This window comes from Prunus dulcis, chromosome 5 (genome assembly GCF_902201215.1).
Source record: "Prunus dulcis chromosome 5, ALMONDv2, whole genome shotgun sequence".
NCBI lineage: Eukaryota > Viridiplantae > Streptophyta > Magnoliopsida > Rosales > Rosaceae > Prunus > Prunus dulcis.
The window spans coordinates 2,979,987-2,995,107 of NC_047654.1; the positions used below are offsets into that span (position 1 = coordinate 2,979,987).

At 40.3% G+C, this 15,121-nt stretch overlaps 1 pseudogene; it reads right to left on the reverse strand.

Annotated features, from left to right (window-relative positions):
* Positions 1-5,996: 5,996 nt before the first annotated feature.
* LOC117627556 lies at positions 5,997-14,854 on the reverse strand (annotated as a pseudogene).
* Between the last annotated feature and the right edge of the window lie 267 nt (positions 14,855-15,121).

The following is a 15,121-nucleotide window of genomic DNA, read 5'->3' on the forward strand; positions in this document are numbered from 1 at the left end:
GATCAATCCTCCACAGCCCTGATGCTTCTTAATGACTCATGAAATGGACTGTAGAGCTAAGCCAGTATGACCTCCTTTACGGACCAAAAACTGCAATAAAAGCCCAGGCTTTAGCAGACTTTGTCGTAGAATTCACCCTATCCGCCGAAGAAGAGAAGCTAGTCAATGAAAAGAAGGAAAGTTCCCACCCAAGGACATGTGGCAGTTGTGCGTAGACGGACTGTCGAACCAAAAGGAAGCTGGAGCAGGTGTCGTCATCATCACCCCATATGGAACCCTGTTGGAGCAAGCTATCACGTTTGGCTTCTCGGCCTAGAACAACGAGGCAGAATATGAGGCATTGCTCGTTGGCCTGCGTTTGGCAAATGAGCTCACAATTAAGAAGCTAGCCATCTACTTAGATTCACAGTTGATCACGAATCAAGCCTCAGGTGAATACATGGCGAAGCACCCAATGATGATGTACCTTGACAAAGTCCAAGAGTTACTGAAGGAGTTTCCTACCTTCACCATCCAACAAGTGCCGCGGGCAAAGAACACACACGCAGACGCACTAGCAAGCTTAGGGTCAGCGCTAGATACCTAGTTCAGATGCTCTATCCCAGTCGAACACATTTACTGACCAAGCATTAAAGAAATAGGGCCGATCGACACAATGCAAATTGACGAGGACCCCAGCTAGCAAGACCCCATCGTCGACTACTTGATGAATAAAAATCTGCCAACGGACAAGTCCGAAGCTAGAAATGTCAAGCAGAAGACAGCGAGATACTGCATGAATGACAACAAGCTCATTCGCAGGTCATACTCAAGCCCTCATCTCACCTGCATAAAGTACCCTCAAACACTTGAGGTTTTTTTGCAAAATTCACGACGGTGAATGTGGCAACCATTCTGGGGGCAGGTCACTCTCCTAGAAGGCTTAGCCTACCAAGCGCCATGACTCCACTGAATATGTCAAGAAATGTGATTGTTACCAGCAATACAAGCCGATCCCTAACCTGCCTGTCGAAGTCTACTATTTACAAAACAGTCCATGGCCATTCATGCAATGGGCCATTGACCTAGTGGGTCCCTTACCACCGACACCCACCAAGAAAGACATGATGATTGTCGCCACCGACTACTTCACTACATGGATCGAGGCCGAAGCTCTATCCTCTACCAAAGAAGCCAATGTGGAGCGATTTATCTGGAGAAACATCATCTGTCGATTTGGCTGCCCACAATCGTTGGTTATCGACAATGGCTCATAATTCATTGGCAAGTAGATCACTGCCTTCTTTGCAAAATACAAGATCAAGCAACATTTGTCCTCCCCGAGGTATCCACAAGGAAATGGACAGGCCGAGACATCCAACAAAGTCATATTGGACTGCTTGAAGAAAAAGCTAGAAGGCGTCAAAGGAAAATGGGTGGATGAGCTCCTTAGAATACTATGGGCTTATCGCACCACTAAACGAAGATCGACTGGTGAAACCCCATTCTCCCTCGCCTATGGGACAGAAGCGATCATCACTCCTCAAATCACTGTCCCCTCCATAAGCCTTGAGGTGGGCAATGTTGATTAGAACTCCGAGCAGATGAGGCTCAACCTTGACTTACTTGAGGGCGAGCGTGAGAAGACTATTATCTAGGTCGCCTTCTATCAGCAGCAGTTGAAGTCTTACTACCAGACAAGGTTGAGCCAGGCGATCTCGTGCTAAGAAAGGCTTTCATCACTGCACCGAGACAAGGGTCAAAAAAGATGAATCCTAACTGAGAGGGCCCTTATGTAATCAGCCGGTCCAGGGGCAGAGGAAGCTACACACTGGACACCATAAATAGGAAGGAAATTCCATGACAATGGAATGCTTACCATTTCTGAAAATATTATCCGTGACGCTTCCTCCCGTCTGCTCAATCCCAAGTAGATGACTGAGCCCTGCACATTTATGAAGAAGAGAAGCAACTGCTAGAAGTTACAGATTTTTGTGCCCAATTATTTCCATTTTCGAATAAAGCACTGTAATCTTATGAATATTAATATATGTTCAGTTTCTCATTCTAGAATGTCTCATCTGCCCACCAAAAACAAACAAAAAAGTTGCCCATGAGAAGCGTCCTAAGGGAGATGCAGGGCGACGACCAGAAGCGTCCTTCAAAAGACGCAGCCCGCAAAGAAGCGTCCTAAGGGAGATATAGAGTGCCAGGAATTTCCCAAAATGAGGTATCCATGCTTTCTGAAGAAGTATCTAGGTTCCTATCTGTTTCCTAAAGGAGGTAGATAGTCACACAATTGCCCATAAGGAGCGTCCTAAGGGAGACGCAAGGCAACGATCAAAAGAGTCTTATGGGAGAAGTAGCCCTCAAAGAAGCGTCCTCAGGGAGACGTAGGGTGCGCCAGAAATTTCCTAAGGGAGATCTCCATGCTTCCTGAGGGAGGTATCCAGGTTCCTATCCATTTCCTAAGGGGGGCAAGATAGTCATGCAGTTGCCCATAGGCAGCGTCCTTCGGGAGATGCAGGGCAGCAACCAAAGCGTCCTACGGGATGTGCAGAACATGCTCGGAGTCCCTTACGGGGGACCTTGGCACTTGTCAACTTCCTAAGGGAAAACATCCTACGGGATATGCAGAACACGCTCGGAGTCCCTCAAGCGGGAACCTGGCACTTATAAATCTACAAAGGGAAATGTGCAATCAAAATACAGGTTGGTTACTCAAGCAGTTCACAAGTCAATATGAAAATTAGAATTGAGAAAAAGATAACTGAAATTTTCATAGCAAGCTGACCAACCAGCCAAGTTCAAGAAAAGGAAGATGGTCGAATAAGACCAATTATTCTAAACAAGAAAGCAAACTACAAAAGCTGAAAATAAATAAAGAAGTCTTCATCTACTCCGAGATGCCAGCATGAGGCCCTTGATCTGCAGCTTCTTCGGCATCCACCTGATCATCCATGCCTTCAACAGCTCCACCTACCTACTTCACGACATCTGCCATCATCTCATCAACTGCGTCCTCCTCTGCTCCATCATCTCCAGCTGCCTGCTCTTCTGTTCCTCCTTGCACAGGGAATAAGTCAGGGCAGAGTGCTCAGATATCTACATCTTCGATTGCATAAAAGGGAGCATCATCCACACAGTGTAGGTAACCCAACTTATACACATCTTTGGTGGCTTCAGACTTGGATTTCTCAGCAGACTTGTGGAAGACACGAAATCTGGCCAGGAGCTTGTCATAATTAAGGGAGATGTTAGCATTCTTGCACTCAAGACGGAAGAAGACATCTTTTCAACTAGCCAAGTCAGCAGCAGAAGAGCTAAGCTTGAAATCCTTCTTCGCAAGGGAGCTTTTCAGCTCTGATATCATCGCCCTCAAATCAGATCTCTTCTTCATAACGGGTTTGCTCGGTAGAAAGCTTGCTAGCCAGTTTAGCATTCTTTTTCTCCAGCTCGCCGAGCTGAGCAGAAGAGAGGGCAACAACAGACGAGTTCCGGATAGTCTTAGCAGCAAAAAACTACTCTTTTTTGAAGCAGATGAAATGTTGTTTCCCTTTGTTTTTCCAAGGGAAGACTTGTGAAGGTATCAAGATCGCCAGCTTGATAGATATGATTAGCCAAGTTGAAGCAGGTAAATGTGCTTGACATGAAGTTCATCTTTATCAGATCAGACATGTTTGCATCCCCTGCAGGACTGGACTTGTACACCTTGGGATCAGCCGCTGACATTGCAGAAGAACCCTTCACCCGAGTAGACGACTCTCTCACTTTCTTAGCCACTGCCATCCTCACCTCCAAAGGAATCAACGACGCTGAATTGACTCCACGCTTGACTACTCGTGACTTAATAGTTGGATCGCAATGGTTGGGCAGATGAGCAGACCTCCCAGTGTAATCTCCATCCCTTGACAGTTGCAGACGACTCTCTACTTCGGAGAGGAATACCAACATTTCTTTGCCTCTCAGCAGGTGAACTAGTTCGCGAGAAGGCCACTTCCCAAAGTAGATCACGGCTTCCAAGCTTCTCAGCAGAAGGCTTGAGTGGGACGTTCCGAGTGTTTCGCATACCGCCAACCTTCTTGTTGTCTACGCCGACAGCGGTGCTTAACCCTAGCAGATGAAGGGGGAGCAACTCATACTTTTGTATTCTCAACAGAAAGGAGCCTTGGTTTCTTCCTCAATGGAGATACATCATTCCCCCGTGAAGCCACAACTCCATTGCTTGAAGACTTGACATCGACCTTCCTCTTTGAGGAGGGATTCAGCAGAACACTCATCTTGTTCTACAGGCATATCATCAAAGTCTAAAAAGTTCTGCTTCCCTATCTCAACATCCTAAGCAGGGGGCAGACCATCAACCTTCCCCCGATACTCGCTCAGCTGACGTGGCTTGCAACGCATGAGGCCCAGCATGATCTAGCCCGAACCTGCGACAATAGGTGGCAGCTGGTCCACCTGCGCGCACCTACTCCACCACAGCTGCTGCCCACTGCCAACTGTCACTTGTCACGATGACAACTAGTCGAGCTTCCCCCAGCTGGCCCTTGATGTAAAAAAGAAGAAAAGACGAAGAAAAAGAAATATACGTGCTCGACTTACCTTGGAATGCATGATGACTCCTCTCTTCGACAAGCAGTACAAATTCTCCAAGATCTCTCTCAAGCTGGAAAGTAGAGAAGTTAAGTTTGCGATGTGAAGAAGAGTGAAGAGAAGCCATGCATTTACACAGGTTGGGCATCTTAGGTCAAGAAGGAATTACAAGCTCATTCCAACTGGGTGTTCAGAAAATTAGCAAGTCAAAAACCTCCTTCGAGCAGGAGCCCCAATCCAAGAAAGAAGCCCAATTACAGCTGGACAGCCCAACAAGCAATCCACATCTCCTATATGCCACCACGCGCCATGCAGAAGCTGGGGGGCATTTGTGGGAACCAAATTAAGTCAAAACCATAGGTCAAATATTTCCTTCCACTTGGGGATTATTTGACCTAATTGGGAGTTAATTTAATCGGGAATTACCCAATTAAATTGGGAGTTACCTAATTAAATTAGGATTGATTTGACTCCTACCATAATTAGGGATTTAATTTAAATCAAATCCCTAATTAATCCAAGCTCGCCAAATCGGGGAGGAATAATTCTTTTCCATCTATGGAATTATTCCTCTAAAACCCTAACCTCTAAGGCCCTTATAAATAGATGGCTACACACAAGGGTTGAGGTATGTCTAAATTCCTATCGAAACTCTGCATAAATTATCCCTCACAAACCCTAGCCGCCATACTCTCTCTCCCTTTTACACAAGGCTCCAGCCACCACTCATGGCTCCAGCCACTCGGTTTACACCTTACATATATATATATATATATCTCCGTACCCTATTTAGCTATTGTTTTCTCTACGAATCAATTGAACTAACTTAGGCATCGGAGGTCCTTTGACCAACACCCCCCAGGTGTGGTTCTCTTATTTCGATCTATTTTGTAGGGAGAAAGCGGTAGCGAAGAAGCAAGGAGAATCTTTCAATCGAATATTCTTGTGGGAAGAAATAGCTCCCACAAAATCAACGTCACAGGACCAACTTAGAAAATTGTATACTTGTCCAAATTCGAACATCTTTATATTTACAGAAAGCTGGGGATGTCTAGTTTCTTAATATCAAAAGTTCAGAAGAAGAAACAATTGTTAACTTCTCGAACCCTCCTCTCTAAGCTTCAGTCGTCAGTCTGCCTCCAGAAAATCCTTTTTTCCTTTTCCGAACTCCCTTTCCTTTTTGGACATTTTTTCTCTATAACCAACTTAGGTAAATCCTATAATGTTCGTTTGTAAATGTGTCACCTAATAGGCCAGCCCTAACCCTAGCACTAAAACCCTAGTTGGCCTCTTAAAACGTATCGGAGGGCCAGTCTTGGGCCTAAAAACTTAGAATAAGGTTAAGTAAACCATTATACTCAGCCTTATTCACCAATGTATCATAATATAACATAAATTATAAGGAGGAAATTGAATTAAACATGTCAGGCTTGCAGCAGAATTCCCCATATTTCCTGTCCAATCTGTTCACTACTTTCTGCACTAGGTGGTTCAATAAGCCTGAGCCAAGTTTGAGTACACCAACAAAACCTGTGGTTTACCTGTGCAATCGAGTCAACCAGAGGCACAAAAACAAAGAGAGAGAGAGAGAGAGAGGAAAAAAAAAAAAAGAAAGTACCGTGCACATCAAATATCATGATTTATAAATCCCAATTTTCATTATGAAACACACATAACTTCCTCCTCAATCAATTAAACTTAAATGGAAGAAATATCTTTTTGAATTTGTGCTTGCAAAACATCATGCAAGTTGTTTCTGTACCCCAGCTAATTTCAATACCACACACTTGCCTGGATTTTCATATAGGTAAATTTCTAGCAACGACAGAACACGAAGCTTAAACAGCATGAGTTGGTGATGTGCAGTGTCAGCCCCAGCTACATTCTTTTTCGCTTTGCATATCTGGGCTGGATCAGCATTCATTTGGAACACTATCATCATCCCATCCTCCATCAGAATCATCAGAAGCTTCAGGAATTTCTTTGATAACTTCCTCAACTGCATCAATAGCCTGAGAGTCATCTGACTGTTCATCACTCTCATCTGTTTCACCTGTCTCAGCTTCAATGGCCTCATCTTCTTCAATGTTAATAAAATCATCGTCATTGTCGTCGTCAATAACGTTGTCCCTATCAGCTTCTTATGTCTAGCATGTTTCAAGTTCTTCTTAATGACCATCAACATCTGCAACAGACCATCATCCGCGATATCATCGCAGAAGTATTTAAAAACCTACAACAAATGCCAGATAAAGTCACGTAAATTTTAGCTTGAAATAGCTTTGCTTGGAAAAGTGACACTTTTGATAAGTGCCCACATCTATGTATAGACAGACACAGGAGAAATCTAAAATAGATACATTGGCAGTTCATCGAAGTATCTTTATCTAATAATGTTGCTCCAGCATGAAATCTACTAATCTAGCATCAGCTGAGTGAACTAAAAAGCCCAACTAATTAAAGTACAGAATTAGAAGGAAAAACTACAGTCAAGTATCAGTGGCAGTGCATGATTATTAATTAGAGAAGAATTGCCAACCTAGATATTAAAAAATTTCACAACATTGTAACATCAAATCAATGACAATGATCATAGAAGTGGGCTTGCCTTTCAGGCATAGCTGTTCGGGCCAAAATTCTGTACGCCAGCCTGTTTTTGTCGAGAGGCCTATGAACCGAACATTTGGGCTTTCGTCTCCAAGAATCAGAAGGAAAGAACCAAGACACTGGAGAAGTCCAGACCTTTTTCAACAAATTACAAATATAGCCATGATCTGAAATAAATAAAATACCATTATTGGCAATGAGCTTCTGAGAAAATCTCACAACTTGGTATCTATCCCAAAAGGCAAAAACAACAGATTTTTTTCTCAAGAAAGCCCCCACGTGACTTCCTGACTATTGAAAAGTCAAAATTTTCAACTATCACAGAGGAGTTGATAGGAAGTCAATGAAGGCAGGTCTTACAGGAGGACTTCTCCATTTTTGCAGCCAAAAGAAGAAGATCAAAATCCCTTTATATATATATATATATATATATAGAGAGAGAGAGAGAGAGAGAGAGAGAGAGAAACTCTACAACAAAGCAGGTGGCCTTTCCAAGAGATAAGTAGGGAGCGAGGGAGTTGTTCAACAGGAAAAACAAACTGACTATCATGATAGATTGTGTTCTTTCTCTTTGCAAGGAACAAACAGAGAACAAAGAGAGTTGGTCTTTCTTTCAGAAAAGCAAGGAAAAGCTGATTGTTGATGGCTCTTCTCTGCCAAAATAAATAGCTTCCTTATTTTATGATATTGAAAAGAGATAAAGATCTTTTAAAGATTTGCCTCCCATTTTTAAAGATTAAAAAACCCCCCACTCCAGCATTTCCTATAAATATGAGAGGAGGTGAACAAATCAAAGGATATCCAAAAAATTAATCAAGACAAAAACTCTCGAAGTCATAACTGACAAACTCAAAATGATCAATTGATCTCAAAAGCCTTCAAACACTGAAGTGACCAAAGCTCATCGAGCCACAAGAAACAAATCAGTTAGAATTCAAATCTCTGTTTTCGGTTCAGTTTAGAGAAACAGTTTTACAAAGTGAGATTTCTCTCGTTACAAATTTGGTTCAGCACAAAGCCAAGTCAAGCAGAGTCAGGGTTTTCACAAATATGAAAACCTCAACAAATTTACAGAAAGCCTTGGTCAAGCAAAACAAGCACCATAGCGCAGCTCTAGCTCAGTGACCATCAAGCTAGCCACTTCTATCCCCTCCAGACTGGAGAGGCCTTAGTTCTGCCCGTTCAGCAAGCCTTCCATGGCTCGAAATAAATTGAAGCTCTGCCAAACTCAAACGTTGTCATCGATTTCCCGCTGAAACTCATCAGTTGAAGGTGTTGACGATCCAATCCATCACAGACACAGCCAATCCAACCCATTTCAGAAACAACTACCCAGGCAGAAGTCGAAGTCCAACGCTCTGTTGTCTTTTTTGAAGTTGGCTTTTCCTCTTTTTGAGTCTTGTAATAGGCAGTTTTGCCTAAACAGTTCATTTTCTTTTCATATATTCTGGCAAGAACTACCAATTTTGTACTGTGAAAAATTGTGAAGTCCTTACCATTCTGAGGCAAGAAAAGAATTTACTTGGGAGATATTCCTCACCCAAATTCACGATTGCTTGTTTAAAAGTCAGTAACTTGGGGTGCAAGTTATCTATTTTTTAGAAGTCTGCTAGGGTCTTGAACTGCTAGTAGTGGCACGCTCACGCACAAAAGAAATTTGACTTGTTGACCACCAATGGTTGTCAAGCCAATGGGGAACTTTACCCTACCATCACAGGATTAAAATCAAAACGAGTGAACAATAGCATAAATGTAAAATCATTTAAAAGCCACAAGCCCAAAATCACACCAGCTCAATAGAAGTTCGCATAGGAGCTGACGACTGTGGCAGCAATGAAAGCAATGTATCCACAAGAACATCCATTATTACTGCAGGTGCATCATCACCATCTAAACCATCTTCTCCAGGAGAATCAAGGAGATCAGGGAAACCTTTCTTACAGCATATAATAAGCTCAGAGACTGCGTGTAAGTATTCCCTTGGTCAAAGGAGCATTTGCAAAAGCAACTGGATGAGCATCTTAATGCATGCAAGTTGCAACCTATTTGCATCACCGCTAAGCCCACAATTCCTTTCCTGCCATCGAAGAATTTAAGAATTTGTATGTCATGTCAAAGAGCATACAAAAGCAGATATAACAACCAAGCAACCGAAAGACTGAACTAAAAGTATGTCATGTCAAAGAGCATACAAAAGCAGATATAACAACCAAGCAACCGAAAGACTGAACTAAAAGTAATTAATAGGCTTTCATCTGAAACTTCAGTTCAAAGTAGTTCAACAGAACATGTCTTAGAAGGCTAGAAGACACAATTTACAAGACCACAGAACACGGGATCAGTAAGTTGTCTTACATCAGAATCAAACCTACCCTAAAATGAATGAAATTTTTTTGCCTTTATTAGGAAAATAAACCATTGGAAACACCCTCCCCTAATTCTAAACCTCACTCATTTCAAAGTTTTTTGTTAAATTGTGGTCTGATTCAACTTCATCCAATCTAAAATTTGAAACAGACCTTGAAATTCAAAATGGATTGGGATGCTCATAAACCTGAAAAAGACCACAGAAAGTACCTCTCTTGAAAGTGAAGTTTCCATTGCTTGCAATTTTTTCAGTGTCTTATTCCTCCGTTTCCAAATGCCGAAAGAGAGAAATTGAAGGAATATTGCACAAAGTGCTAAGAAACCGGATAAAGTACGAGCCAACATAATTTGGCTCAAGGAAATTTGGCAAAGCACGAGGCCCCTCTCCTTTCTGAGCAATTGCCAACAATAACTGGAGCTACTCAATACAAATCCTGCAAAGAGCACTCAAGGCGGCTGCTTTCGGACACCTAAATTTCTCTTGTAAGTCAAAGGATGTCAGTTCAGTGCCAAGAGATGCAGTGAACAATCCCTGAACTGCTAGAAACTTCAAAATTTATTTTTGAACCCGAAACTTTGCTCCTATATCCAGCTTCAAAATTTTCAACATACCGGGGAGGGATTCCACAATCCATGTTATTTAAAATAAAAAATAAAAATAAAAAATCATAATTTCCCATGGTTCCATGTGAATCCTTGTCTTCAACAGAACCTATTCTAAATTGTCATCTGTTTGTTTGGCTCTAATCTGAAGGTTCCTCAGAAGCATGACTTTCATCCACAAACATGTTCAGCATGCAACCAGATTCAGTTCTGAAATCTGCCATTAAATCCTTGACTGTTTTTGTTAGTGTAATGCAATCAAATTTATCATTGCTGTGCTTCTGTAAAGCCACAATGACAGAGACCCTTCTCACATCATTGTTCCCAACCCAATCAGATAAATTTTTAAGAAAATGTTGCACCACTTTATAGAGCCAAGAATCCTTCGTAGAAAGTACATCAATCATGCACTGAACAAGTTTGGCAGACAGACTAATCGGAATAAAAGATGCATGCAGGCAAGGAAGGAGAAGAAGCAGAACATCAAAGGCCAAGTGTTTGCGGTCATGAGATGATGGGAGAAGGGATCCCTCAATAATCACCTCGCAGAAGCACTGGAAGTTCTTTGCAATCTCTTCGACAGAAAAGCTAGAATTCCAGTTCTTTTTATGCTTCCTTAAGGAATTTGAAACAGACATTGCATCTTCAGCCTGCAAAACTCTATCAGGTAAAAGAATGTTTACCAGAACAGGCCACACATTGTGTACACGAGGCTGACAAAAAGTTAATTCCTGCCATTTAAAAAAAACAATGATCAGGACTTGTTTTTGTTAAAAGTTATAATTTCCCCAATAGTGATATCTACACCATGCACGTGTATGGATCACAGCAACAAAACCCACACCACCTTCAAGCAATTAGGAAGAGAAGCCAGATGGTCAGCAGAAAAAATTTTGTTGGGACTGAATGGATCTGGCAAAAGTTTCCCAAATCTTGCACTGTCAGCAGAAACTTTTTCTCTGATTTTCAGAGCCAGAAGCAATGCATCAGGATTTCCAACTTCAATAGCTCCTTCAAAACACTCATGAATTCCATGGTTCAGCAAGACTTCTGAGTGCAACTGCAAAAATAGAATACGCAAAACTAAAAGTATTAGGACATGATGATGACTTAATGACCTATCTATTTAAAATCCAATCTAATCTGTTAAAAAAAATTAAACGGAAGGAGCCAAAACTAAGCAATGGAAACAGAACCAAGAACGCCATATCTCTGCACATAGAAAGACACATTCCAGAAGGATAAAAGCTTCAATCCCTCAAAATGGTGGCATGATACAAGTGCAACAATTTTTCACAGGAAATTTGGATACAGAGATTTATTTCTCTCTGACTATATTTTTTTTTTGGGTGAGATAGGGGCCAAAAAGGCCAGAACAAAAAGAACTAAACAGCCACTACTCTAGGCTCTCTCTGACTATATTTGAATAAAGAATGGTTTCCTTTTCCTGGGAAGCCTTCTAGTTCTTATCATTTACAAGAGTTGAACTTTATTAAGCTACAAGCATAAAAGTCCAGTTAGAGAGGACAAAGAACAGAGATTCACAATCAAGCTGTACAAAGTAGAATTCATAACATAGAACACACCAGTTGAAACCAGTGCTGCAGATGCTGTCTAAATTCTACAATATTAACCAATCCTCGTACCAAAGCATGATTTATAGTCAAGTACCAAATTTTGGGTACAAAATTGTCTTGAGAAGGTGTTGTACAAAGGAAGGCCATATTTAGAAGTACATAATCACAAGAAATACAATTTATTTTACAGTTAATACTATCAGTGGTGAATATTTTAATAAAACAACGTAGGTGCTGTTATAAATAATGCAACTAACATATAAAGTCTGCAATTGTGAGTGAAAGCAAATGAGGACGGCCTTCAACACCAATAATGATAAGAAACAAAAAGACAATTTTAATTTGCTTCTTCTCTCTTCTAAAATAATTGGATTTCAAGAAACAGTAGACTAGTCTACAAACATGTGCCATAAACAACATGGCACTCAGTGATTAAGTGTCCAAGTCCAAGAGGAATTAATCAAGGAGCAAGTACGTGTGCTGATAAATTCAAACCCGGAGAATTGATGCAAAGTTATCTGCAGACCAACTAAATTCATGGATTGGTTGGCAATAAGTTGAAATCATCATTGTTATCTGACAAGGCTTTAATAAAGAGTAGAAACTTTCCCACAAGCAAACCAAGATTTTATTTATCAGGAAAATATACCTTTTCAATCAAGTCTAAAATAACCGAACAAGCAGGCTCTTGCAAGTATCGTTTATTTGATGCAAGGGCAATGAGAAGCCTAGTGAATTCCTTTATGAGCGGAGTATTTCCATCAGAAACCCACTCCTCAGCTAGCCGTCCTGATTGGGCAAGAGCACCATAAGCAAATAAGCGACCCAAAAGATGATCCCTTTGTTCCTGCCATGCCACAAGGAAACAACTTACTAAACTTTCTAGGAAGAATAATATACTAACCGGATCAAAGAAATCTTTGAAATATATGCCTACCTACCTGACCTGACTCTCATTAACGAAGACACCTCTAAGAAATCAACGAGTTCTCCTTTATGCTGGAATGATACTTACTAAAATAGTTAAACCTAACACAAAACCTTGTCTTGCGCACTTCAAAAGCAATACAAACCATGCATATAACAAAATTTAGTCAAACAAGTTGCATTAGAAATTAGCTTCTCAATTTTATTTCAATAAAATGAAATTGCGAACATAAACTTATAAAGACATGCATTCGTATTTAAAATCATGCACCATTGCAGGATGTTCGAAGATGAAATAAATTCAACAAAATTTATGGATTACAAGTAGAATCAGTCTAAAATGCCATGCCACAACTTACATAACTAGAATTTATAAACTCTCAAATACAGTCTCTAACCAGGCTCCAGGGCAAAGTGATACTATGCTATGAATATCTGCAGCATGTACTTATTCAAAACCAAATTACATTTTTAGATTGTAAGGAACAAATTACATTTAAGTGAAAACTAAAATCTTTTTTCTTCAACTTCATTCCACTTTCAAAGTTAGCCCATAACTTTCAAGTCTGGCATTACACAGTTTCTTAAGAATTTTGGACAACCTTTTGGATTATTAATATTTAATATTAAGTTATTATCTAGCTCAGCAAGTGGTGTGATGGAACCCATTCCAAACAAATTTTATGTCACAAAAGACTCAACAAATTTTCAAAGGATGACAATACTTGGTTAATCAAACACAACCAATCAACACTAAGAGACACTTACGGTTTTGAGTTAGAAAGTTATTGATAGAAATGAAGGTTGCTGACCAATACGCATCCACCTTTTCCAGGTTTGGGTTTTTTACGGCAACCTAGATTCAATAAATCTTGATCATTGTAAAAATCTAACGACTTAAGGTATGACACATCAAACTGCTAAAATATGAATATGGTTTGAATGTATTAGGTTAATCTTATTCTTCTCCATAAGGAGGTATATATAAGAGTTTACAGGGTGCTTTACATAGAATTAGATATAGTAAAGAATTAGGAAAGTATTTCCTAATTATACAATGATTTATCAACTATATAAAAATAGGAAAGTAAATCCCTTAATTAATCAAGGAAATAAATCTCCTTGATTAATTAGGAGACTCATGTCAACACTCCTCCTCAAGTTGGTGCATATATACGTCACCAATGCTCAACTTGGTAAGTGAGTCATGAAATACTCTTCCACAAACAGCTTTGGTTAAGATATCTGCCAATTGATCTTCTAATCTTACGAATGTTAGGCGGAAAATCTTCTTCTCAATTTTTTCTTTGATAAAATGTCTATCCACCTCAACATGTTTAGTTCGATCATGTTGGACTGAATTATGGGCAATATTAAGGGCTAACTTGTTATCACAATGTAACTTCATTAGCTTTTCTGGCTTGAAACCCAATTATGTAAATAGTCTTCTAATCCATAGTAATTCACAAACTCCGTGAGTCATTCCTCGATATTCTGCTTCAGCACTAGACCGAGAAACCACATTTTGTTTCTTACTCCGCCAAGTGACTACCACCTCCCACAAAAGTGAAGTAACCTGAAGTAGAGTGTCTATCAATAACAAAGCCAGCCCAATCAGCATATGTATATCCAACAACTTCGAGATCTCTATTTTTTGAGAACATTAATCCTTTTTCAGCTGCTGACTTTAAGTATCTTAAGATCCGATCAACTGCATTCCTATGGGACACACTGGGTGAATGCATAAACTGACTAATCACACTCACAACATATGCAATATCTGGTCTTGTGTGGGCTAAATATATCAACCTTACAACAAGGCGTTGGTATTGTTCCTTATTGGTTGGTTCTTGATCCATGTATTCACATAACTTATGATTCATCTCGATGGGTGTATCAGCAGGTTTGCATCCAAGCATTCTTGTTTCAGTGAGCAGATCTAATACATACTTCCTTGGAGACAGAAATATACCAGTTGTGGACCTGGCTACTTCAATTCCTAGAAAGTACTTGAGATCACCTAAATCTTTCATCTCAAATTCCTGAGACAAATACTTCTGCAGTTTCAGTTGCTCTCCTGTGTTGTTTCCAGTTACGACTATGTCATCCACATAAATAATCAATGCAGTAAGTCTTCTTCCATCACGCTTCAAGAACAAAGTGTGATCTGCATTACTCTGTATATATCCAAAATTCTTCATGGATTTAGTAAATCTGCTGCACCATGCCCTGGGGGAATGCTTTAACCCATATAATGATTTTATGAGCTTGCAAACTTGACTCTCCTTGTCACGAGCTAAGTTACATCCTCGTGGTAAGTCCATATATACTTCTTCTTCCAAGTCTCCATGTAAGAATGCATTTTTGACATCAAACTGATGTAGTGGCCAATCGAGATTTGCTGCTAGAGACAATAGGACTCTAATAGTGTTAATCTTGGCTACTAGGGCAAAGGTCTCCTCATAGTC